A 24973-nucleotide genomic window follows, 5' to 3' on the forward strand; every position below is an offset into this window, starting at 1 on the left:
GTGTCATTGTCCCAGGGCTGACCACTCTGCTACTACTGCTGGCAGTTTTTATGGCCTCCTGCCAGGGAGGGAAAGGGGCAAAGCAGTCTGCTTTTGCGGCCTGTATTTTCCCCCTCTTTGTTTTTATTAAACGCTGATTATTAATATTAGAAATGGAACACTGCCACGAGAAGCCATTTGCAGTTAATAAGGCTGTTGCTGCCGCCTGGGGAGTTAATAGAAGCCTGAGGAAGCCATGTGAGAACCACTTAATAGCAGCACTAAACAAGTGGGTCAAAAGCACATGGTGCAGCCTGCCCTGGCGCCCTGGTGAGATGGGTCAGTTCTGGGCCAGGCTTACTGGCTGAGGCTCCCCCTATCCCTGTGGGGACTGGGGTAATGCCTGGGTGTGTGCAGCTGCTGGGTCGCAGGCCAACTGTGTGCAAGAGGCTTGGGGAGCAGCCTCCCAGCCCACAGCTGTGAAAACATTGACTGGGCTTCCGGGTAGGCCAGGCAGGTCTATCCCAGAATGGGGAGGGGTATGGCCCCCAGATGGGGCCTCCCCCCTTTCCTGGAACAGCCAGTTTCAGGGTACTGGTTCCCCACTTCATCCTGGGTCATGACCAGCCTCAGAATGGGAAACATGGCCAATGTGAAATTAACAGGAGGCAGCTCTTTGAAATTTTGGAGTTGCTTGACACCTAGAGGAAGAGAAAATTCTAAAGCCAACTGTTAATAGGTTGATTTACTTACTTGTAAAAGGTAAGAGCTAGGGAATAGGACAAGCGCCCCACTGCTGTGGGTCCTGGTAAAAGTAGTTCCCTGTGGATGATGAGAGAAAGAGGACAGGTGGCTGAGCCCCAGTGTCTGTTTCCCCCTCCCATAGGTATCCCTACACCTGAAGGAAATACATTCTTTTTTTCAAAATAAGAGCAACTACCACGACAAAATAATAAGCAGCCATCTTGTTGGTGAATGGTAGAGACATGTGTTTGAGGGATTTCTTTCAATCACTGTTCTGAACTTACTGCATCTTACCAGCCATAGAAATACTGGAAGAAATAATAACCAAGAAATTAGATACCTAGGAATAAATTTAACCAAGAAAGTGAAAGATCTATACTCAGAAAATTGTAAAACATTGATGAGAGAAGTTGAAGATGACATAAATAAATGGAAAGATATTCTGTGCCAATGGATTGCGAGAATTAATATTGTTAAAATATCTATGCTATTTACTTATTTTATCCATGCATTCTACAGATTCAATGCAATCCTCATCAAAATCCCAATGACATTTTTCACAGAAATAGAACAAAGAATCCCAAAATTTGTATGGAACCACAGAAGATCCCCAGTAGCCAAAACAATCCTGAGAAAGAAAAACAAAGCTGGAGGCATCATGCTCCCTGATTTCAACTGATATTACAAAGGTATAGTTAAAAAAAAAACAAACAAACAGTGTGGTATTGGCATTAAAACAGACACATAGATCAATGGAACAGAATAGAGACCCCAGAAATAAATGCATGCATATATGGTCAACTAATTTACAACAAAGGAGGCAAAAATATACAATAGAGAAAGGAGAGTATCTTCAAAAAATGGTGTTAGGAAAACTTGACAGTCATGTACAAAAGAATAAAACTTGACTACTATCTTACAGAATACACTAAAATTAATTAAAAATGGATTTTAAATACTTGAATGTAACACCTGAACCCATAAAACTCCTAGAAGAAATCAGGAAGTATGCTCCTTGCAATCTGTCTTTTCGATGGTTTTTTGGATCTGATTCCAAAAACAAGGACAACAAAAGTAAAAAAGTGGAAGAAAGAATCATCAAACTAAGAATCTTTTGCACAGCAAAGGAAACCATCAACAAAATGAAAAGACAACCTACTGAATGGGAGAAGATATTTTCAAATCACATATCTGGTAAGGAATTAATATCTATAATATATAAAGAACTCATGCAACTCAATACTAACAACAATGACCAAAAAAAGCTGCTTTAAAAATTGGCAGAGGGGCACCTGGGTGGCTCCGCGGTTGAGTGTCTGCCTTAGGCTCAGGTTATGATCCCGAAGTCCTGGGACTGAATCCCACATCAGGCTCCCACAGGGAGCCTACTTCTCCCTCTGCCTATATCTCTGCCTCTCTCTGCATCTCTCATGAATACATAAATAAAATCTTTTTAAAAAATGGGCAAATGATCTGACAAACATTTCTCCAAAGAAGACATATAGATGGCCAGCAGATTCATGAAAAGATACTTAATGTCATTCATCATCAAGGAAATGCAAATCAAAGCCACAATGAGAGATCATCTCTCACTGTTAGAATGACTTATCAAAAAGACAAGAAATTAAAGTAATCACAAGGATATGGAGGGGAAAAAAATCATATTGGTGGCAACATAAATTGGAGCAGCAACCACTATGGAAAATAGAATGGATGTTATTCAAAAAAGTTAAAAATAGAACTACCCTATGATCCAGCAATTCCACTTCTTGGTATTTATCTATTTGAAGAAAATGAAAAGACTAGTTTGAAAAGATGTATGTACCACTCTGTTCATTGCAGCATTATTTACAACAGCCAAGATATGGAAATGACCTAAGTGTCCATAAATAGAGGAAGGCATAAAGAAAATGTGGGAAATTTTCATGTATATGATGGAATACTAGTCAACCATTTAAAAGAATGAAATCTTCCTATTTGTGACAACATGGATAGACTCTGAAAGTAATATGCTAAGTGAAATAAGCCAGACAGAGAAAGACAAATGCTGTATGATTTCACTTATATGTGGAATCTAAAACATAGAACAAATGAACAGAGAGAATAAAATTCATAGACACAGAGAACTGATTTGTTTGTTGTCAGAGGGAAGAGGAGTTTGGGGGTGGGTAAAATGGGTGTAGGGGTCAAGAAATACAGACTTTCAGTCATGGGGAGTTAGTGTACAGCATGATGACTATAGTCAATAATATTATGCTGTGTAACTGATAATTGCTGAGAGAATGTATCTTGAAAGTTCTCATCATAAGAAAAAATTTTGCTATTTTGTATGGTGACAGATGGTAACTAGACTTATTATGGTGATCACTTCTCAATGTATACAAATATCAAATCATTATGTTATACAAATGAAACTAATATAATGTTATATGTTAATTATACTTCAATAAATAAATGACCGAGGGCAGCTGGGTGCACTATTATGCATCGCAAATCTGTGTTTGTAGTGCATGTTTGTGTCGATGTATGTGTCACTGTAGGAATCAAAGGTTTACTCATCAATCTTTGTGTGAATTTAAATAGTGTATTTTAAATTTTAAAACTTTTTTTTAATTTTAAAACTTTTAAATAAAAGTTAAATAGTGTAGTTTTCCAGGCTTGTGTATAAACACATCTGGGGCAGATACCCTTCTCATTCCCTTTCCCTGACCCATGCTCCCTCCTTCTTGGACGAAAATACAGCCTAAAATCTTCTGTGGTGAAATCCATTGGGAGTGCTTCATAGCTAAAGAGTTATGCAGGATGAGGAAGAGAAAAGGGAATCAGATCTGAGGAATGTGAATAAAATAATAATCATCCTGACAACAGCACTTGGAAAACTCCAGGGAACCTGGAAGTTCTCAGGTTCTTTCTCTCATTTGAGACACAGCTTATCAATTCTAGAGAACACAGCTCATTTCCCTTTACCCCTGAACAGAGTCAAGTTCTGCCTACCTTGTAATATCATCAAAAATTTGTTAAGCCCCAATTATTTGCAACTATTTTCGTGGTCAAACAAAAGTGGTTGAGTCACACTGCCACTAAAAGTGTATCCCACCTACCTAGAAAAGTGTCAGTATTCCCCAGAGTCCATAAATATTTGTTGAATGACAGGATGAAGAACTTGCATGAAAAGACTAATAAGTATATTCTGTCTTGGGCACCTGGGTGGCTCAGTGGTTGAACGTCTGCCTTTGGCTCAGGGGGTGATCCCAGAGTCCTGGGGTCGAGTCCTGCATCAGGCTCCCCATGGGGATACTGCTTCTGCCTCTGCCTGTGTCTCTGCCTCTCTCTGTGTCTCTCATGAATAAATAAATAAAATATTTAAAATAAAAAAAGTATATTCTGTCTTCTGTCTCTTCCCCCACCCCACATGCTTTTTTAACATATGGATAGAACAAAGTTCAAAATGCTTTAAATCTGTCTCTTTGGACAGGTTCACCTAGTCAAACTCCCATGAAGCTTCAGGCAACAAAGATACATAGAGAAGAGGGTGTTTGGGATGTAGTTAAATATATATGTTAAAAAAACAAAGGGGGGGGGTTTCAACATGGTGGTGGATGGTGGTTCCAAGAATGGGCTCAAGAGTTCCGAGTTCAAAGGTTGTCTCTCGCACGCCTAAGCCCTACAATCTTAGAAAAGGACCTTATCACTCTGTGGTTTAGCCTTTTCATTCATAAAATGGGAATTCCTTATAGGGCTGTTGTGAGGAATAAGTCAAATAATGCATCTTAGCACTTTAGAACATGACCTGACACACATAAAATTATTGATAAAGATTAGCTAGTTACTATCTCTAATGCAGGTGACCTGGAAAGGAATGATCAAGGTTTCCCTGGAACATCTTAAGGGAGTAGAATAAGGGCAGATGGAGTTGTTTTCCTGCAGAGAGTCAATGCCTTGCATAATAAGTAGAAACAGAGCATTCTTCTTTGAGAAGAAAGGATCTGCCATATTCCATATTTCAGACAAAGGGAAAAGCATGTGACCATACTAACAACATGAAGCACTGTAGATCTTTCTTGTACTGTTTCAGCTGGAGATAACCCCTAACATTCAAGATCCATTCATGCCAGCATTCACTAAGAGATACTTGTGATGAGAAAGCTTGAACTGGGTCTTCAGGAGGGAAAACGCAGGTGATGCTGATCACCTTTCAAAATGATCTCTGCTTGAGAGCTCCTAGGTGACTCAGGTGGTTAAGCATCTGCCTTTGGCTCAGGTCATGATCCCAGGATCCTGGGATTGAGCCCTGCATCAGGCTCCCTGCTTAGCAATGGGGGTTTGCTTCTCCTTCTGCTCATACTCTCTCTCTCTTTCTCTCTCTCTCTCTCTCAAATAAATAAAATATTCTTTAAAAAATATTTAAAAATGATCTCTGCTTGAATCACAAGTTGAATAGTTGAAAAGGAGTCCCTGGCCATTTGAGAATCTGAGGAGCACAATTTGAGAGATGGCAGCCTGAAGCTTTAAGCAGCGGTGCCAGTAGCCGACTGGTTCAATATCTGCAGGGGCTCACCCACCAATCAAAATGTGTTATGGCGGGGCCAAGAGAAAAATGAAAGGAGCTGTCTACACTTGTCCAAATAGCTCACTTGACTGATGTGCATTAGTTGACTTCCTGAATTGCCTTTCTTTTTCTCATGCACAAAATCTTGGTCTTCCCAGGAAGATGTTGACTATATATTATCTGATGGTCATATCAACCTGGAGACGGTATAAAAAGGTTTGGTGCCAGGTAGGTGCTGGAGAAAAAAGATCGGGAAACATAGCAGCCTGGATGCTGAAGACATCCAGTATGGTCATGGTCCCATGGGGGCCATGGGACCAGGGCCTGTGGGCAAGCCCGGTAAATTTTATTCAGTAATGAAGGGGAAAAAAATTCATTATTTCAAGGAATAAATGGGTTTCAAAATGGATAGATAGGGATCCCTGGGTGGCGCAGCGGTTTGGCGCCTGCCTTTGGCCCAGGGCACGATCCTGGAGACCCGGGATCGAATCCCACGTCGGGCTCCTGGTGCATGGAGGCTGCTTCTCCCTCTGCCTGTGTCTCTCTGCCTTTCTCTCTCTCTCTGTGTGACTATCATAAAAAAAAATGGATAGATATTTCAACAATCAGAAGACAAAGCCATGTTCTTCAGTTTTGTAACAAATTTTCCCAGTTGGCAATCAGGGCTTGGAAAAGAAGCCATTATAGACACGTGGGGTAAGGAACCACATATGACAGAAATTGGAGAGTTCTCTTGAAAATGCACTTTTATCAGGGATTAGAAGCCTAAACTCCTAGACCAAGAATGAGGGAGCCATAAGCAATTGGCCACGTTCCTTAGTATGGTGATGGGATATGAGAGACAGCATCTCCAAATGTCTAAGAGTTTGGGCAGGATTGAACCTGCAAATGACTGTTCCTTCCACAGAACACCTGTGACTAGCTACAATCTTTAATTGGGGCCTGTCATGACTTCTATAACCAGGACAGTCATGGTCACAGAATGGGATCAGCCAATCCTGCCTCTGAAAAAGAATGAACTTCAGGCCCTTCCAAGCCCTGGCCCCAGTGCAGATCTGCTAGGCTGGAGACAGCCCACAATCAAGTAGAGAGCAATTGGAAAAATTATGATGCTTTCTCTGGTTCGAAGTTCATCCAAGCATGGCCTCTGGTTTCCAAAAGCAAACAATCCAGGGAAATGATTCTTAAACATGTTCCACTGCAAAGCACCTGGAATGTGCTTTTAGAAACATTTTTTAAACACTAATATGTGAAACTTGTAGCAACCAAACAAATATTTTCCAGGCAAATTAAGTTATAACCCCCTTATACTAGATACTAGTTGAAACACACAGTAGAAAGTATCATGGTTTTAAGATAAAATGTGGGTATTTAAATTTTTATCTAGTCAATTCATTTGTTTCTTGTACTTGGAAAGCACACAGGTGTATTTCATTTTAGTGGGGGAGCTCCTCAGCCTGGCTTCCAGCATCTCAGGATCTGAGGGTCACTATCCCAAGATAGCATACATAAACATCAAGAACTAGATCATTGTCAAGACAGGATCACCAGGGTGAAGTGGAAAGTAAAGAAATAGGGCAGCCCGGGTGGCTCAGTGGTTTAGCGTCGCCGTCAGCCCAGGATGTGGTCCTGGAGTCCTGGGATCAAGTCCCACACTGGGCTCCCTGCATGGAGCCTGCTTCTCCCTTTGCCTGTGTCTCTGCCTCTCTCTGTGTCTCTCATAAACAAACAAATTAAAAAAATTCTTAAAAAAAAAAAAGTAAAGAAATAAAGAAGCCTCTGATATCTCCGGAATGATTCTGGAGCCAGAACTCAGAGGCCATTTTGAGACACTGAATGAGTTTTTTTTCTCAAATAGCTAGAACATTGGCAAATAAACAAAATATGGGCACAAGAAATGGGGATTCGCACTTCCAAATGATAGACCGCAGAAAGTGATGGAAGAAGCACTGAGTTAATTTAGTTGAGACTTTAGAAACTGAGTTCACTTTGCACCAACTCTATTGATTAGTAGCCGCTTCCTGCAGCTCTGGGCTGGGAAAGATTTTAAGGCTATCGGACACCCCAGAAAAGCAGGGAGTGACCCATGACGTCTACGCAGGCAAACCCCAATCTACCCCCAGCCCTTATAGGAGACATGAAGGAGCACAGTTCCAGAAAGAGATTGGACAATTTAGATTGGACAATTTAGGTAGGGCAGCAGTAAAACTTTGACTTTCTGAATATTGATTTATACAACAGAATTACATTCAAATCAATATATATGGTGTTAGTATATGTTTTACACTATGGTAGGCTTTGGGAATACATAAACTCCTCATATTAAATAACATATATCCTGGGTTAACCACTGTTTATGGTTAGCATAGGTTCTTCCACTATTTTTCCATTTCTGGTCATTGTTTTAAATCTGAGCAGCAGAAGTACATCTAATGTTCAAAAGAAATTCCAACGGCCTTGCCCATATATGTCGATCTCTGCCAGGAATCTTCTCTGACTCAGGCTGCTTCTTTAAGCTTTGAGTATAATTCTTTTTGTCCCACCCTAGGGTCACCATGCTGTGTGCAACACATCCACTCTAAAATAGTCATGCGGGATTCTGATTTGGTGTACTCTACGTACATCAGAGGGTCAAACACCTTTAGGCCATGTAAGTGGAACATTTATTTCTCCCATACAGAGATATTTGGGTTGTAATAAAGCAAAAGGTACCTACATTCTCTATCAAATGCAGAAAATGCAGGGTTGTGTCTAATGCCACCAACAGCACTGCAACAGAATTCTGGAAATGGCATCATGAAATCCCATGGCTGGAGATTCAGTGGTTTAGCCAGTGGTTTCTCAACTGGCCACAGTTTTTTTTTTCTTCCCTATTTACCCCAGCTAAGAGCATGGCTTGTTCAGAAAGGTGTTGATGAATGACAAACTTAGATACAGAAACTTTTAATAGAAATGCATTTTTTTTTAATAAAAGGACAGACATAGAGGCAAATGAGTGACTCTGGAGAATCATCTGAAAAAGTACAGGAAGAATGCCAGTGTGGAGTGGGCCTGGTTCAGAGGGAGACTCATCTGGAGACCTGAAACCCATTTGGGTTCCCAAGAGCCCCATCAGAGAGGACCACACTGAACACAGAGTCAGTTTAATCTTATAATAGCTTTTCAAAGGGAATGTGAGGTATGTGCTTCTGCATGCAGCCCAGGAGGCTTGCAGAAGGCACTCACTCTGGGAACTGCTACAACTCCCACTTGGTTGGGGAGAGTCACAGAGGCAGGGGCACACTTAAGGCAGAAGTCCTCCCAAACACCCAACACTAGAACCCTCTCAACTCCCACAACATCACCTTCCAACTCCACAACCAACATTTATGTGGCAAGTCAAAGGACTGGGTAAATAAGCCAGGCTGAGCCTCGGTGCGGAATACTGCACAGCTGTTCAAAGAGCAGTCTCTGGGGCACCTGGGCGGCTCAGTGGTTGAGCATCTGCCTTTGGCTCAGGGCGTGATCCTGGGGTCTTGGGATCGGGTCCTGCATCAGGCTCCCTGCAGGGAGCCTGCTTCTCCTTCTGCCTATGTCTCTGCCTCTCTCTGTGTCTTTTTTGAATAAATAAATAAAATCTTTAAAAAAAAAAAAAAAAGTGAGTCTGCAACAGCATTTATAAAGACAGGAAGTTCCCATGACACTCTGCTAAATTAAAATACAAATAACGGAGGTAGACAAATCTCTGTGCTAGGGGGTTCCCTGGAGGAGCATCTGTATGTTGGTGGAAGGAGGTCTGTATCAGCATGTACTTTAGCTCTCCGCTATTGACACTTTCTGTACTTCTCAAAGCTTTGAAAGTAATCATGTACCTATTATAACTGAAAGAACTTCCACAGGTGGTTATCTGCCTCTTGACTCCACAGTCAGGGACCTATTTAGAGATTCAAGTTTTTTAATTTTTTAAATTTCCAATTAAATTTCTATGTTCTAGTGTTGGATTTAATGATTCCAAAGTTCATCCTTATGCCAATTGACCTTTGTCTTGCTACAACTTACATTATGTTTTACTTTATCTTCCAATTAGGTGAATATAAGCCTCCCAGGAATTCCTAAATCTCTTCTTAGCCTTCTGCCTTTAAACTAAGTAAACTCCCTGGGGTCCCTGGATGTCTCAGTTGGTTTAGCATCTGCCTTTGGCTCAGGTCATGATCTCAGGGTCCTGGGATTGAACCCCAAGTAGGGCTCCGTGCTCCGCGGGAAGTCTGCTTCTCCCTCTCCCTCTGTGTGTACTCTCTCTCTCAAGTAAATAAATAAAATCTTTAAAAATAAATAAATAAACCAAATAAACTCTCTTTGTTTTCCTTTCTGGAGGAGCCCTATTTTCAATATCAAATCATTTCTCTTTTTCCTCCTAATGCCTTCCATTGCCTTTTCTTTTTCATTCTCTTTTATAAAAGACTGAGGCTAGAACTGGAGGCCATGTTCTTGAAAGGTAGCTTGTTTACACACATGCACACACACAGAGGCATGCATGCACACACACCTGTACACAAGTTTCCATTTGTATAAAGAGAAACCTGGTAATTTTTCCCAACAGGAAGTGTTCAACCTGTAACAAAATTCCTTCATCTACTTAGTATCTACTAATTTCTGTCACAGTACTCCTTCCCTACTGTGAATTGTCATTATGTGAAATTCTAATATATGTGACTTTAATTCTATATACTTTTTTCATTGCATTGCAGTTTGAGTATGTCAGAGCTGCAAGTTATTCTGAAAAATTAAATAAAAATGCATTGAAATAAACATGGTAAAATAACATCTAATAACATGGAAATGTGTCACAATATGTTATTGAGTTGGGTTAAATAGAAGATTACCAAAACAGCATATCAAATATAATTAAAAAAATTACGATCGATATGACCTGGTGGCAGTATTGTACCTCGTCCAGTGGACTAGACATGATATGCAAAGATGGGTCAGATACTGGTTTTGATTGAATGTCATTAAATGTGTTGAATATTGCTTCCAAAAGTAGCAAATTGGGCAAATCTTTAGTCTCTCTAAATCTTATTTTGTTTATCTATGCCAGTGGTATGAGGTGAGGGGAAGGATTTAATTTTTCCTACTCTGGCTTAGGACTAATTGTTAAATGCCCTGCATAGACAGCCAACACACAATAAATGCCTATCAGTATATTAAAAACACATTCTGTGAGAGTCCAGGCTACAAACCATTGCATGTCTTTCTATCATGTATGCCAAGCAAGATGCCATGGATAGTCTTCAGGGAAGATGCTAAGTCTCCATTCCCCTTCATCCCACTTACAGGAGCCGCATACTCTTTTTTTTTTTTTTTTAATTTTTTTTTATTTATTTATGATAGTCATACAGAGAGAGAGAGAGAGAGAGAGAGGCAGAGACACAGGCAGAGGGAGAAGCAGGCTCCATGCACAGGGAGCCCGACGTGGGATTTGATCCCGGGTCTCCAGGATCGCGCCCTGGGCCAAAGGCAGACGCCAAACCGCTGCCCCACCCAGGGATCCCCAGGAGCCGCATACTCTTATCGACCACACTGCATGCAGTGATTCCTGATTTCTCAGCACATCCTACCTCTCCACAGCACTGCCCCATATTTACCACTCAGTTTACAAAAATAAATAAATAATTGAGTCTTTAAGAAACTGAGCATGAATGTATGTACATGAAAAAAAGGAGGGAGTAGAAGGACATAAACCGACATGAATAACCTGAAGTATCTCTGTATGGTGGTCATATAAGCCATTTCTATCTACCAATGTACGTAGTCTCTACACATCTCTGTGGGAATGCGTATTGCAGTATCTACAAGAATAAGTAAAATACTTTTTTAAATACGAGAGGAAGTGTTGTGAAAATTTGGATATAGAACCAGGCACATAAATTAATGTCTCTTACCTTGTAGAATATCTAAAATGTGCTTTTAAAAAGATAACAAGCAAGCACCTCATTAAATTTGCAAAGAATGGAAGTCTTAAAAAGTTTCTAGGTAACAAAGGAGTATAAAGGAAAATTGACTGTCTTCTATTCCTTGTTAATAGTGTAAACTGATGGTCTCTTTACTCAGTGCTTTTGACTTTATTGCTTTATTTTCAAGGATTGAAAACTGTTTGTATCCTGTTAATAGTTCACTCACGATTACAGGCCTCAAGCATTATTTCTTTGAAAAGGTCTTAAAGTCTTTAAACACAAATGACCCTACCACGGATTTTTCGCATACAAGATTTTAACTATGGCATTTATGAGCAAGGAGGCTGTCCTATAAAAATTTTATTTCTTTGCATATGTCCTTATTGATCCTCAACAAATTTGGGGGGGGGGAGTTTGAAGTAAAATCACATTAAGTCTATGTATCCTACATCAACATTTATTATAAATAAATGTAAGATTTAACTATAATAAGCAGAACTATAAAAATTCTAGGGGAAAAACCCGTAAGTGATTATTTCAAAATTACTTGATAATTTTAAAAGGAGATTGTCAAAGGCTACCATCAAAAAACAAATGGGTGGTAGTTTTTAAAGTATTAAAACATCTGCAGCGATTCTCACACAGACAAAACTGAATGGTGAACAACTCACAGGGAAGAATATCTGTCTGTGGCAGGTATGATTGGCTGATTTACTGTATTGATAAAGGAAAATGCTCTTCCTCATCAATACAAAAAATGAGGGGAGAGGCGGATAGTTTTAGCAGGTGGCAGATGACCTGAGTGACCTATATGTATCGCGTGAGTCTCCAGGCTTCTAGAGGGCCCAGCGCGTCTGAGAAGCTCTGGTAAAAATACTGTATTTCTCTTCAGACTTGAACTATGGGGAAAGACTCTAAAACTGCTTTAAAAGGGAAAGATATGTGACATTTCCTGCACCTGAACGCCTTTCAAGAGTACACCTCCCTCTTTGCCTACATTTTCTGAAAAACAAAAGATCATACCTTAAGGGAATTTTATTTTATGCTCTTTCTAAGGGAATCTTGCTAAAAACTTTTACACATCTTGAAAAGTAGACAAAAAAATTTAAAAAAAATAAAACAAAATGGGGAAAGTTTACAGTGAGATTTCATGAGATACAAAGTGCTAGGGATGGCTCCTGGCGTGGCTCAGTGCTGGACCCTGGTGCTAGCTACCCCCACCATAGAACACACTTCCTCCACACCTGCCCAGACTTGCCCAGACTTGAATTCATTCAATTCATTACCCAAAGCTGTCTCGTCAGATAAGCCTTCCTTGACTACGCTTATCTGAATAGACCTACATCTCTTTCTCCATCTCTGTCTGGGATTCTACTAAACATTCATTCACTTAATTATTTCCTTTCTGCCTGCTGCACTGATTTCCTCCATCTCCACCAAGTCAAGGACTTTGTTTTGCCACTATTTTATTCCCAGGGCCCAGAGGGACGCCTGATACCTAGTAAATCCTCAATAAAATATTTGTTGATTGAATACATAGTAAACATTAAGGAATGTTCATTATCATTAGAGGAATGATGATCGATCTTTATAGTGGTGGCTCATAGCATCAGTGTTAACTTTGGGCAGACAGTCTACAGTAAAGATTATGTAGTGGACCTGGGGAGTCAGACAAACATAGATTCCCCCCCCCCAAGTTTTATTCTTGAAAAACCCAAACCTACAGAAAAGGTACAAGAAAAAAAAGAAAAAAAGAAAAGAAAAGAAAAGGTACAAGAGTAGTGCAATGAACACTCACCTGAAGTCACCAATTTTCTTAAAATTCTGCCACATTGCTTCCTTTCTCTCTTTCTTTCTCTCTCCATGAACATAGATGTGAGTATAGGTATAGATATATGTACATATATTTATGTATGCACACATACACATATATACACATACACGTACTTTTCTTTCTTTCTTTCTTTGCTAAACCATGTAAGAGGTGGTTGTGGACATCATGAATGACACTCAACTCCTGAATGCATAAGTACCTACAAAGTACAAGAACATTTTCTCATAAAACCACAATATAGCCATTGCACTTGGGGAAATGTAATACTAATACTACACTATGATCTGATAAACTCTTTTTAAAAAATTTTATTTATTTATTTGAGAAAGAGAGAAAGAACACAAGCAGTGGGGAGGGGAGAAGCAGGCTCTCCACTGAGCAGGGAGCCGGGGATCATGACCCGAGTTGAAGGCAAAGGCCTAACCAACCAAGCCACCCAGGCACCCCTGATAAATTCTTATTATTTAAATTTCCCTAATGGCCCCAATGCTGTCCTAGCTGTATGAGCTATCTTTAAATCTAGGCTCAGTCCAGAACAGCTATGCATTTGGCCAACATGTGTTTGCTCCCTCTCACCCCAGAACCCCCAGACCTCTTTGTTGTTTATGACATTGACACTGTTAAAAAGCCTGGTCCATCCAAGCTTGGATGATAACACATACCCTGCTTTGGCTTTAGGCTCCATCATTTTATTTACCATGTAAGTTCTGGCAGTTTTCATTGCCTCTCTGAACCTTGACTTCCAAATTTAGAAAAGAAGGATAATAATAATGTTTCTCTGAAGAGATGTTTAAATTAAAGAATGTTTGAAAAGTTTTTAGCATAAAGCCTAATTCTGGTGGTATCATTTACCAGCTGTGTGACCTTGGACAAGTTTCTTAACCTCCCTGAGACTTAAAGTCTTTACTTGTAGAATGGAATCATACTAATGAACTCTTAGGGTTTTCTTAAGATTCACATTACACATGCAAAGCACTGGCTAGTATATAATAAATTTCCAATAAATATTAACAATCTCGTAGTTATTGACAAATGCTGCATGATGTCACACAGCAATACCATCATAGCTTTGAAGTGTAGGCCTGCTTGTTTCTTCTCCACATCCTGGGAGAGCTTTGTAGGAATATATATATTCCTTTTATAGCTTTTTTCTATCTTCTGTCAGGTTAAGCACTTAGACTTTTGCTCAGGCCATAGGACAACCCATCCTTACTTTTCAAATTTGTGGCTAATAACCAGCCTTTGGCAGTGGAAGCCAGATGACTATATTTGATAAAATGGAGTATAAGTAGGTAAGAAATTGAGTCCACACTAGTCCTTTCTCGCCTCCTTTTATTTTGCTCACTTAATTTAATGCTAAGCTTCTGGGTAAACACTCACCCAAAGCACAATGAACTGAAGTACCTGTCATCTAGTTTAAACAGCATAATACCCCTTAGAGTGGATCTGTAAGGCCAATGTGATTTAATGTCTTCATCAAGAGTCTGCCAGAGAATTAAGAGCATGGCCATCAATCTGCCAGACATCAGGCAGCATCTTTTAATTCAAAGCTGGACCTTGTACCCCAGAGCCTGTGGTCCTGAAAAGCGTGTTGGGGCCTGGGCTCTGTCCCTGAAGAAATTCTGGTCCTGTGTCTTAGTGCAACATGCTCCTCCCCTGTCACTGCTTCTGACCCAAGACTCATGTCTGACTGCTTCTCTGGGGATGACTCTGCCCTCAGTCTTCCATTTCATCTGTATTTGGTCACCCCATGTGACCACCTCACTCTCCCCAGTATTCTCTGAGCCAGCCACCTCTCCAGCCTGCCCTGCCTCTCAGGAGAGAGAACTGACCAGCATCAGAGTCAAGCCAGCTCCCTCTGGTTGAACTCCAAAACAGATGTCAGGCTTAATCCAATATCCAGCCCAACTCTTTCTTGGCACTGGGCAGAGATGACTATCACCCAATTTATCTATTTTGAAACAACCTATGTTGTCTAATTGAGACATACCTATAATGCCAACTATAATCTTACATGGTAGGTAGATAGACAGACAGCTAGACAGATAGATAGATAAGCAGGTTTTGATTCAGTGTTAGACCTTTCAGCTTCATTTTTTCCAAAATTTGGAGATACAGTAATGCAGGATTTTAAGTGTATGTTTCAGAAGTAGCTGATCGGAGATTTTCCTTCTTAAAGAAATCACAGATAAAATACCTTCCCCTCTTTATTTCACATATGGCCTCCACTTTTGTTACTTGAACAAAGCTGAACTCCTTCCTAAAAGCAATTTTTTTAAAAATGAAAGCCCTTTGGTTTTTCCAAGTGCTCTATAATGAGTTGCCCTTCCTGCTGGGGACAGACATTTCATTAACTTTTCCTTTCTGGCCTTCCTAATACACGAGTCTCATCTCTCTCATGTTTAGAAAAATAATAAGAACTTTCTCTGCCTCCTTTTACCTTACAGGCGAGAACCAACATTTCAGAAGCCTGTGTCTAATAAACAACGGGGAATGCTATACACAACATGAATCTGATAAGAAGGCTAGAGGAGAAATACAAAAAGTAATGTGAAATGGTGGGTTTCCAGCAGGATAACTAAATCGAGGAAACAAATGCCATGTACATAGAAAAGGCAACAGGAAAGTCTTTTCTAATTGTAAAAGCCCAAATTCTATTTAATTCTGCCTTTTATGTGCCAGACATTTGCTAGAGGCTGGAAGATCGAAAGATAAGTAAGACAGTTTCTGCACACTGACTAGCAAGGGACAGGCAGATGTTAAAAATTTGAAAGGATATTTTCATAGTACTCATCACTGATTTATTTCCGGGCCCAATGGAGACCCACAACACTACTGAGCCGGGCATTGAAGGGTGAGTAGGAGTTTGTAGCATGCATGTGAGCAGTAAAGACAATCTGAACAGCAAAAAGCATTCTGTGGCTACTTCACAGCTCATTTGCTGAGACATGCTGAGATATGGGGTCAGAATGCAAAGGGTGAGCAAGGCTGGAAAGGATGGTATGCACTAAGAAGTAGAAATTTGATTCATACCTTCCATTCCCAGCCATTGGAAACTACTGACAATCTTCTTAACGTAACTGGCTTTTTCATGCATTTTGTCTTTGCACATCATGTTTTCTCTGCCTCATCCTGAGCTCATCCTGTTCATCTTGACAGCACTTAATCTTCCTTCAGCACTTTATTCCGGCTTCTTCTTCTTGATGAGGGCTTCACTGAAAACCATCCGGCAGCTCCCACCCTCCACTGTACTATGGCAGTATAAAAGAAATTCAAATACACAGTTCAGGAACAATTAATAAAACTATTCCAAGCTAAAAGATAGCCAGATTTGAAATCTAATTATACCCCAGCAAACACTGGAGAATCAATTTAAAAGCTCTTAGAATTTATTAGCGTTCCATAAATGGCCATATGCAATGTAAAAATATGAAAAATGTGAACAAAAATCAGATTTCCTATATGCCAGCAATAATAATTTCAGATGTAATGGAAATAAAATTACATTTACAGAAGCAAGCAAAAAACATCAACTACCTACCAAAAAAAGGCTAAGAAGATGTGGTAGGTCTCTATATAAAGGAAGCTATAAAATTAGGGATAGATCTAAAAATTGAGTAAACAATGCTCCTGGATGAGAAGATAGAATTTTTCAAGTATGATCATATATCATAAATGTAAGGAATAAGATTTAAACAATCTAAATTGAAATTTCAAAAGTCAACCAAAATTTCATTCTGATATTTTGAATATTTGCCAAAATGATTTTTAAAGTGTCCTAGACAGAAACAGAAAAGAAAACAGGGGAAAGGGACGAGGTAATAATTTGCTATAAGAGATACTAAAATATGTTAAAAAGCTGTGGTGATTTAATAAGTATGACATTGACCAAATAATCAAAAGACAGCCATGTACAACTGACTGGATAATTTAAAAAGATGCAGTGAGTTACTAATTGCTAAAGACAAAGCAGAAAGTTTTTTTATTAGTCACCAAGACATGCAGCAAAAATGTTAAACTGTTTGAAAAACAAATGAAGGGACATCTCGGTGGCTCAGCAGTTGAACACCTGCCTTCTGCCCAGGGCATGATCCTGGAGTCCGGGATCTAGTCCCACATTGGACTCCTTCCATGGAGCCTACTTCTCTTTCTGCCTGTGTCTCTACCTCTCTCTCTATCTCTCTCTGTCGCTCATGGATAAATAAATAAAATTTTTAAAAAAAGATAAATGAATGAAATTTTAATAGACACTCCCACTGAAATAAATTCCAGGTTTATTTAAGAATGAAATATAAAGGCAATTAGAGGATGTAGATGAATATCTTCAGGCTGTCTGAATGTAAACAATATCTCCCAAACAAAAAAAAAAGCAATAGAAGACAGGAAATATTAATAAATGTAGCTCTATAAAACATGTAAATTTATACATACTAAAAATAACAATAGGTAAAATGAAAACATAAGGAAGAAATTAAAAATATTTGGGAAATTTGAAGAAGACTAATGACACTAATATGTAAATAGTTCTTAAAAACCAATAAGAAAATATTGAAGATAAAAATAATTTTTAAAAATGATGAGCAGGGCAGCCTCAGTGGCTCAGCGGTTTAGAGCCACCTTCGACCCAGGACATGATCCTGGAGACCCGGGATTGAGTCCCCCATTGGGCTCCCTGCACGGAGCCTGCTTCTCCCTCTGCCTGTGTCTCTACCTCTGTGTGTGTGTGTGTCTCTCATGAATAAATAAATAAAAATTTTTAAAAAAACCTGAAAATTAAAAAAAATGATGAGCAAATGAAACAAAAATAAAATTCACAAAAGAAGAAATACAAAAGGCTTATAATGACACTTTTTTAATGTTTAAACCCCACCAGTAGTAATAAAAGAAAAAAAATTAAAGGAAGCAAGCTTAGTCTACAAATGTTAAGTGATAACATTAAATGTTATCAGCATTAAGACCAACATGTTAATACACAGTTGCTGAAAGTGTGAAAAGATCTAACCTATATTGAAAGGAATTTATAATATATAAACACAACATTACGAATATATCAAAATCCTAGTTTTTAGGAGTGAATAAAAGGCATTTTTGTCTGTTAGCCTCTCAAAAGTAACCATAAAAATGCATGAAGGAAGTGATACGGGACCAAAATCTCCATTTTCCATGAAAGCAGAGAATGTCCTTAAATGTAAACATAATACATGAAATTAAAATGCAAGTAGAAAAATAAGAACTGACTAGCAGAGTGTGAGGAAGACAAAGTTAAGTTGGGTGGTTGGCAAAGTTCCATGGAAAGCAAAGACTCAGATTTCTTGTTTTTCTGCTCTGCCATCTTTAGAGTAACAAATCAATCTTCCAGCTTGTTTCCTGGTCACAAGATAACTATTGAAGCACCAACCATTACACCTGTGTTCCAAACAGGAAGAAGAAGGAAAAGGAGAAAGCCAAAATTCATCTACCTGCCCACTAAGCCGGTTCCCTTTGAAGAGCTTTTTCCCTTTAAATAATTACTGCCTGTAAATCATCAGCCACCCTATCTATAAGGGAAGCAGGAAAACACAGCTCTCTAGCACAAAACATCATCACCTACTATGTAGGGTTCTGTTGCTAAGCAAGAAAAGGAGAATCAATTTAATCTGGAAAACTCACCATTTTTACTTCAGAAATCTTTCAAATAATACATAAAAATGAAGAACCAAAGAACAGCAATGCATGCACGTTATTTAGAAATATGGAACAAAACCCAGAAGAAACAATCATAAAATTTGAAAGGCTTTGCCTTTTGGAAGGAAAACAACAGAAAAAAAAAAAAAGAAAGAAAAGAAAGAAAGAAAGAGAGAGAGAGAGAGAGAGAGAGAGAAAGAAAAGAAAGAAAGAAAGAAAGAAAGAAAGAAAGAAAGAAAGAAAGAAAGAGAAAGAAAGAAAGAAAGAAAGAAAGGAGAAAGAGAGAGAGAGAGAGAAAGAAAGAAGAAAGAAAGAAAGAAAGAAAGAAAGAAAGAAAGAAAGAAAGAAAGAAAAGAAAGAAAGAGAAAGAAAGAAAGAAAGAAAGAAAGAAAGAAAGAAAGAAAAAATAAGGAAGCAGAAGGCTGATGTGTTCTTTTTATTTTAACCATTTCAGCACTTTTTTTAAAAAAATATACTATAACATACCCTCATTTATCAAAACAAAATATAATTTAAAAGTTCTGCTTCAGGACATCTGGGTGCTCAGTGGTTGAGTGTCTGCCTTCAATTCAGGACATGATCCCAGAGTTTGGGGATCGAGTCCCACATGGGGCTCCCTGCATGGAGCCTGCTTCTCCCTCTGCCTATGTCTCTGCCTCTGTCTGTGTGTCTCTCATGGATAAATAAATAAAATCTTTTTTAAAAAGTTCAGCTTCAAGAGCTCTTGACAATTGCAAAGCTGCTCAATGTTATTAGTAACCAAATTAAAGGGTAAATTAAAAAAACAATGAGATCTCACTTTCACTCATCAGTTGATAAAATATTAAAATCATAATAATAGCAAGCATTGGCTCAGGTGTGCAGAAACAGGTCCTCAAATGCTGTTGATAGGAGTGTAAATTGGTACAGTGTTTTTAGAGATAAGTTTGGCAGTTTCTATTAAAATTTAAAATATGCATATCCTTCAACTCAGAAATTTCACTTCTAGATACCTACTCTAGAAAAAAAAATGCAGCTACTTGTCATAGATGTAAAATGGCACAGACAAGGATTTTCCATTGCATAATTAGAGTGGGAAAAAGTTAAAATATCATAAATGTCCATCAATAAGAAAATGACTTGATAATATGGTCTATTTATTCCATGGAACTCAATGTACTGCTTTATTGTGGGAGGGGTGGGTTCCTTGTTTTTTTCTTTTTTTAAAGGAAGTGAGCCTTATATGTTTTATCACAGAAAGAACTCCTACATATATCATTAAATGAAAAAAATAAGTAAGGCGTGGATTACATAAAACTTAAAAAAAACCATACAGCATATTTAATATTTATATATTAAAAAGTATGAAAGGATCATCTTTAAACTGAATATAGTGGTTCCCTCTATTGAGTGGAAACTGGAGAAAAAAAGTAAAGTAATGGAAAATAAGACACATTACAGACTTAATCTAGTAGTACAACTTTATTCTTAAAATATCTTAGATTTGTAAACATATTACAAACTTAAGAACAACATTGGGGAAACACTCTCCTGAAAGACAGAGTGTGTGGGTCCTAGTATTGAAGAATCTATGAACCCTGAAACCACCCGGTGGGGATGCAACTGGTCTGTGCTTCCTTGGTTTCTGGGGAACCTTCCATCTTAAGGAAGGAGGTCACCATTGTTATTCACTGAAACAATCTAGGGTAGAATTGAAAGCAACCTATTTTTCACTTTACCTATTTATGAAATGTGTGTTTTAATTGGGTGATTAGCCAGTTTTGTTCAGGATGTGATTACAGACATATATTATCCTTTGAAACCACTACTTGAAAAAAAAACCCACAAATGTAAACAAATCCAAACATAAAAAAACAATTCAAATCCAACTGTGCTGATATTTTAAGAACAAGATGTAGTCGGTCAAACACAAACACGGTTAACCCTTTATCTACCTGAATTCTCTCTTTTTTCCAGCCCTATCTGCACTTGACTTTGGAAATCACCATTGTTACATCTGGACCAAGTTGTAATTTCAACAAGTACGTTCAGGTCCTGATTGGGAGCCTGGACTTCAGGCATGCAAGGTGTATTATAACTCATCTCCGTTCAGGGAGCAGGTAACTCAGACACAGAAGATGCCCTAATCTTTGCAGGGTTGAGAGGAGACTGCCATTAGAGCAGAAACCCACCACATTTCCCTTCTGTCCTGCACGAGGCTCCAGTCAGGAAGACAGAACCGCATTATCCATGCCAAGTGCAAGAGCAGGGTAGCTTTCAGGAGGTCAGGATATAATTACATGGTCAGGAATTTCCCTCCTTCGAACCCTGGGGGAATAAAACACCCCACTTGTATTATTTCATAACGAATATTTGAAATATCTTGGATGGGATCCAGGAGCCCGTCTGAGATCCTCTCTATTCCCTCTTTCAGCTCTGGTTAGGAAATTTCATGAGCTGAGCTCTATGTGTGTGGAATTCTAGAGCAAGGTATCTGCAGCGTTTGCACATCGGACTGGAGTTACTTTTTGCTACCTAGGCAGAGTTTGCGGATGAGAGAAAAGTAACTGCTCCCTTTTAAAATAAAATGCTCATCCATTGCAAATTGCCCCCAAAATATCACAAGAGGGGAAAAAAAAACCGACCTCCCCATTTTTATTGTCCTTGGCAACAAGTTCAAGTGCTCAAAATTAATTTTGCAAATAATTGTTGTGCCTTCTAAACGGCTTCTCTATAAACTGAACTGGAACCTCCAACACAGCAAGAAAAGCTTGTGAGAACCTTCGTGATGATAATAAGCCCCAGCTCCGCGGCTGCTTCAGTGTGTTCTATGAGAGACGTTCACACCCTCGTTTGGGGTCTTCTCAAAGGGAAGTAACATGTATGCCCTGCTTTTTTTATATGCCTGGTTGTGTTTTTTGTATTGAATCACTACAGCAAGCACTGGGATGTATGTGTGCCAGAAAGGAAAACTGAGGCCCAGAATCAGACAGTCTACAGGAAGCAGAAACTGGATGCAAAACCCAGGTCTTAAGGATTCAGCCGGAATCCCATACACCAGAGTCAGGTCTCAAGTGCCCTCCACAGTGACATCTGGTCAGAAGAGCTGCAGGAAAGCTGCCACTGGGATGCTAATGAGAGGCTGGAGATCTGAGAAAAGGTTCCTCCATCCTTCTGGCAGCTCCAGAAGGACTCCACACTGGCCAAGGCCCTAAAGCAAGATGCCCTCCACCCACCCCCTTGCTGGGGGCTCTCACCTTCTTGAAACCAGGAATTCTTTCCAGCCCCAAGCCTGGCCCTTCTCCCTCAACCTTCAAAGCCAGTCCCACCAGTCTTTATCATCCGGACAACTGGGATTCAACTCTTCCTCAACACTCCCATCATTTTTGACTCTTTGTCTATGTGGCTCTCATGCTGATGGCCACACTCTTCCCAATGTTATGGTCTGCTATGAACATGAACATGTCTGTAACCCTCCATCCTCACCCCCTAAATAGTAAGTCTCTTAAGGGAAACACCAAGTCCTTCAAGCCTTTTCTAATTGGCATGTTTCACAGAAGTTAAAATGATTTGCGCATGTTGGGTCCTTACAATTTGAAGTTCACTGAATTGAGTTGCATTCCACTGGTAAAAGGAAATAGATAACAGCACGGTTTTATACGTTTGGTAATACTTATAAAACACATAAGCTAGGGGTGCCTGGTGGCTCCATCAGTGAAGCACCTGTCTTTGTTTCAGGTCATGATCCCAGGGTCCTGGGATAGAGCCCTGCATTGGGCTCTTTGCTCAGTGGGGAGCCTGCTTCTCCCTCTCTCTCTCCTTCTCCCCACTGTGCTCTCTCACTCTCGCTCTCTCTCAAATAGATAAATAAAATCTTTTTAAAAACCACTTAAGCTATGTACCTGCACTAGAAATAAATTTGCATCATTTAATCCTCACAACTACCTTGTAATATAGCCAGCAGAACTGCGTTATTTTGCTGTTTAGATGAACACCCCATGACTCACAAAGTTTAAGCCCCAGGCTATGGTGTGAATGAGGGACATAAGTCACATTCAAATCCAGGTCGGCCACCTCTGCATCCAACCAAGTCTCTTTATTTCCTAACTGCATTTAGTTCTTTCAAGGAAGCAGGCACTTTGACCTTGGCATTCCCCCACCTTGCCCCCTTTCACCTTCTTCAGCATGTGGCCTGCCATGAACACACCATGGACATCATGTGAGGTTCTCTCTGCACCCTTGTGCTGCCCTATGCACCTTTCAGCCACTCAGAGCCGGATTCCTCTTGCTGATGCTATCTATATTCATCCCAGGAAGAAACAAAGAATAGTTTATACAAAATATAAATGTATATTATATTGTGGATAACATCTTTCTCTCCCCTTCAGAACACAATACTGCCTTGTCCTTCCTGACATGTGCGTTTCTGGCGGTTCTTGATTTCACCATCTTGCCAGCTTCCCCTCCCTGTCTCTCTGTCTCTCCTTCTAATCAGGCTGGAAAGTGAAAGAAGGAAACTGGCCTCCCTGTGCACAGTCCTGGGGTCAGCAGAGGGGAGGCCTCCTTGCCCATCTCATGTCGGGGTCCCTAGGGCCGGCCGTGCCAGGACACCAGGACGGTGACAGAAGAGGCAGGTGCCACCAGTTCGGCCAATGTTTGGGCACGAGGTGACTCTTGTGTCCATCCTCCTTTTTCAAATAGGAAACTTGTTCTTGATGTAATTACGTTGATAATGCTGTGCAGCATGGCAGTTGTCCTCAACTGGCTGCTGTCTTGGCTGCCACCACTTCTGCTGCTCTCGCCATCACCCCAAGGCCAGGGGCACATCTGTGGCTTTCCTACCCCCTTCCAGAGCACAGGAAAGCATCATCGACTGGGCTGGTGATCAATCCTGTCATCTGTGGCTTCTTCTCCATCAGGCTTCAAATTCCACTGGGCTCCAGAAATTCTCCATCTACCTGGAACATTTCCCACCAAATCTTAGGATGGGACATCAGGCCAGAAAAGAGGATGCACAGTCTCTCTTTGATCTGACTGCCATAGTAGATCCTTCCTGCAAGGGCACAGTCATAAACTGTGGGATGTTGTGTGCAATGCAGGATCAAAGGGTGATCGGCCTCTGACCCTGACATGAATCACAGATGGTTCTGCTTCTCTGGGCCTCAGTTTTCTCATCTGTAAAAGGAGAAGTTTGGAATAATGGGCCTCCTCAGACCCCAGCCAGTCCCAACCTGTAATTTCAAGTTGTATATTTTTCTACTCTGAGTTGCTCACTTGTTAAATGGGAGTATTACTATCTGCCTACTTTATTCTCCAAGATCTTTGTAAGGATGAGTAGTGATAGATAAGAAAACTGTTTGGAGAGGTGGAGGCAAAGTGGATATTGTATCGGAGGCTGGAAAAGCTCTTACCATTAATCCCAGCAGCCTGGGATCCACTGTCACTGGCACGACCTCAAATGAAAGCTCCAGGCTGCTTGTATGAGCAAACCCAGCCCTCTCTGTCATCCTTTTGCCTTCTTTACCTGGATCACCTCCTACCCTCCAAGGTAGATCCTTATGAGGGAACAAGTCATGTTTGCTCAGTCAGAAAAAAATTTAAAAAGGCACAGTAAGTTACAATCATGAGACGTCTCTAACACTGTCTAGATATCTCAGTGCTATAGACAAGTATATTTGTCTTCCAGAATATTTGGCCTCAATTCACGTTTCTGTAGTGGCAGGGAGCTCACAACTTCACAAGGTAGCCCATCCAATCGTTGGGTCACTCAAATGAGTAGTAAGTCTTCCCTCAGTTGCACTAAAATCTGCCTTTCTAAGATATCCAAATATCCAAGCATTGGTAATAATGATGCCCCACATAGACCTTTTCATCCTGCCAAGCTCGGCACTCGAACCCACCCCATCCACCATATTCAGTCCTTCATGCCCTTGGCCGTTTGGCCCGCAACTACTGCTAGGCTTACCACCACATCTGAGGGCAGTGCCCTATGCACCCTCTCGCTTGGCCACATCCCTTGAAAAGTGTGTTGAAGGCTAGTTTGGGTCTAACTAGCATGGGATGATATGTCACCTCCCACACTCTGGACACTGTTATGAGAGTTCTAGGGCAAGTGTAGGGGAGACGTATTCAGAAATAATGTTTGCACAGTTTTTACCAATTAATAAAGTAATTGTATGCCAATGTTTTCATTCTTTCCTCACCTCTGCCATAGGAGATAAGTATAATTAATACCATTATTCAACTTAAAAAAGAACCAGAGAGGTGAGGAATCCTGCTTATGGGGACCCA

The sequence above is a fragment of the Canis lupus genome, chromosome 3 (assembly GCF_003254725.2).
Source record: "Canis lupus dingo isolate Sandy chromosome 3, ASM325472v2, whole genome shotgun sequence".
Classification (NCBI taxonomy): domain Eukaryota; kingdom Metazoa; phylum Chordata; class Mammalia; order Carnivora; family Canidae; genus Canis; species Canis lupus.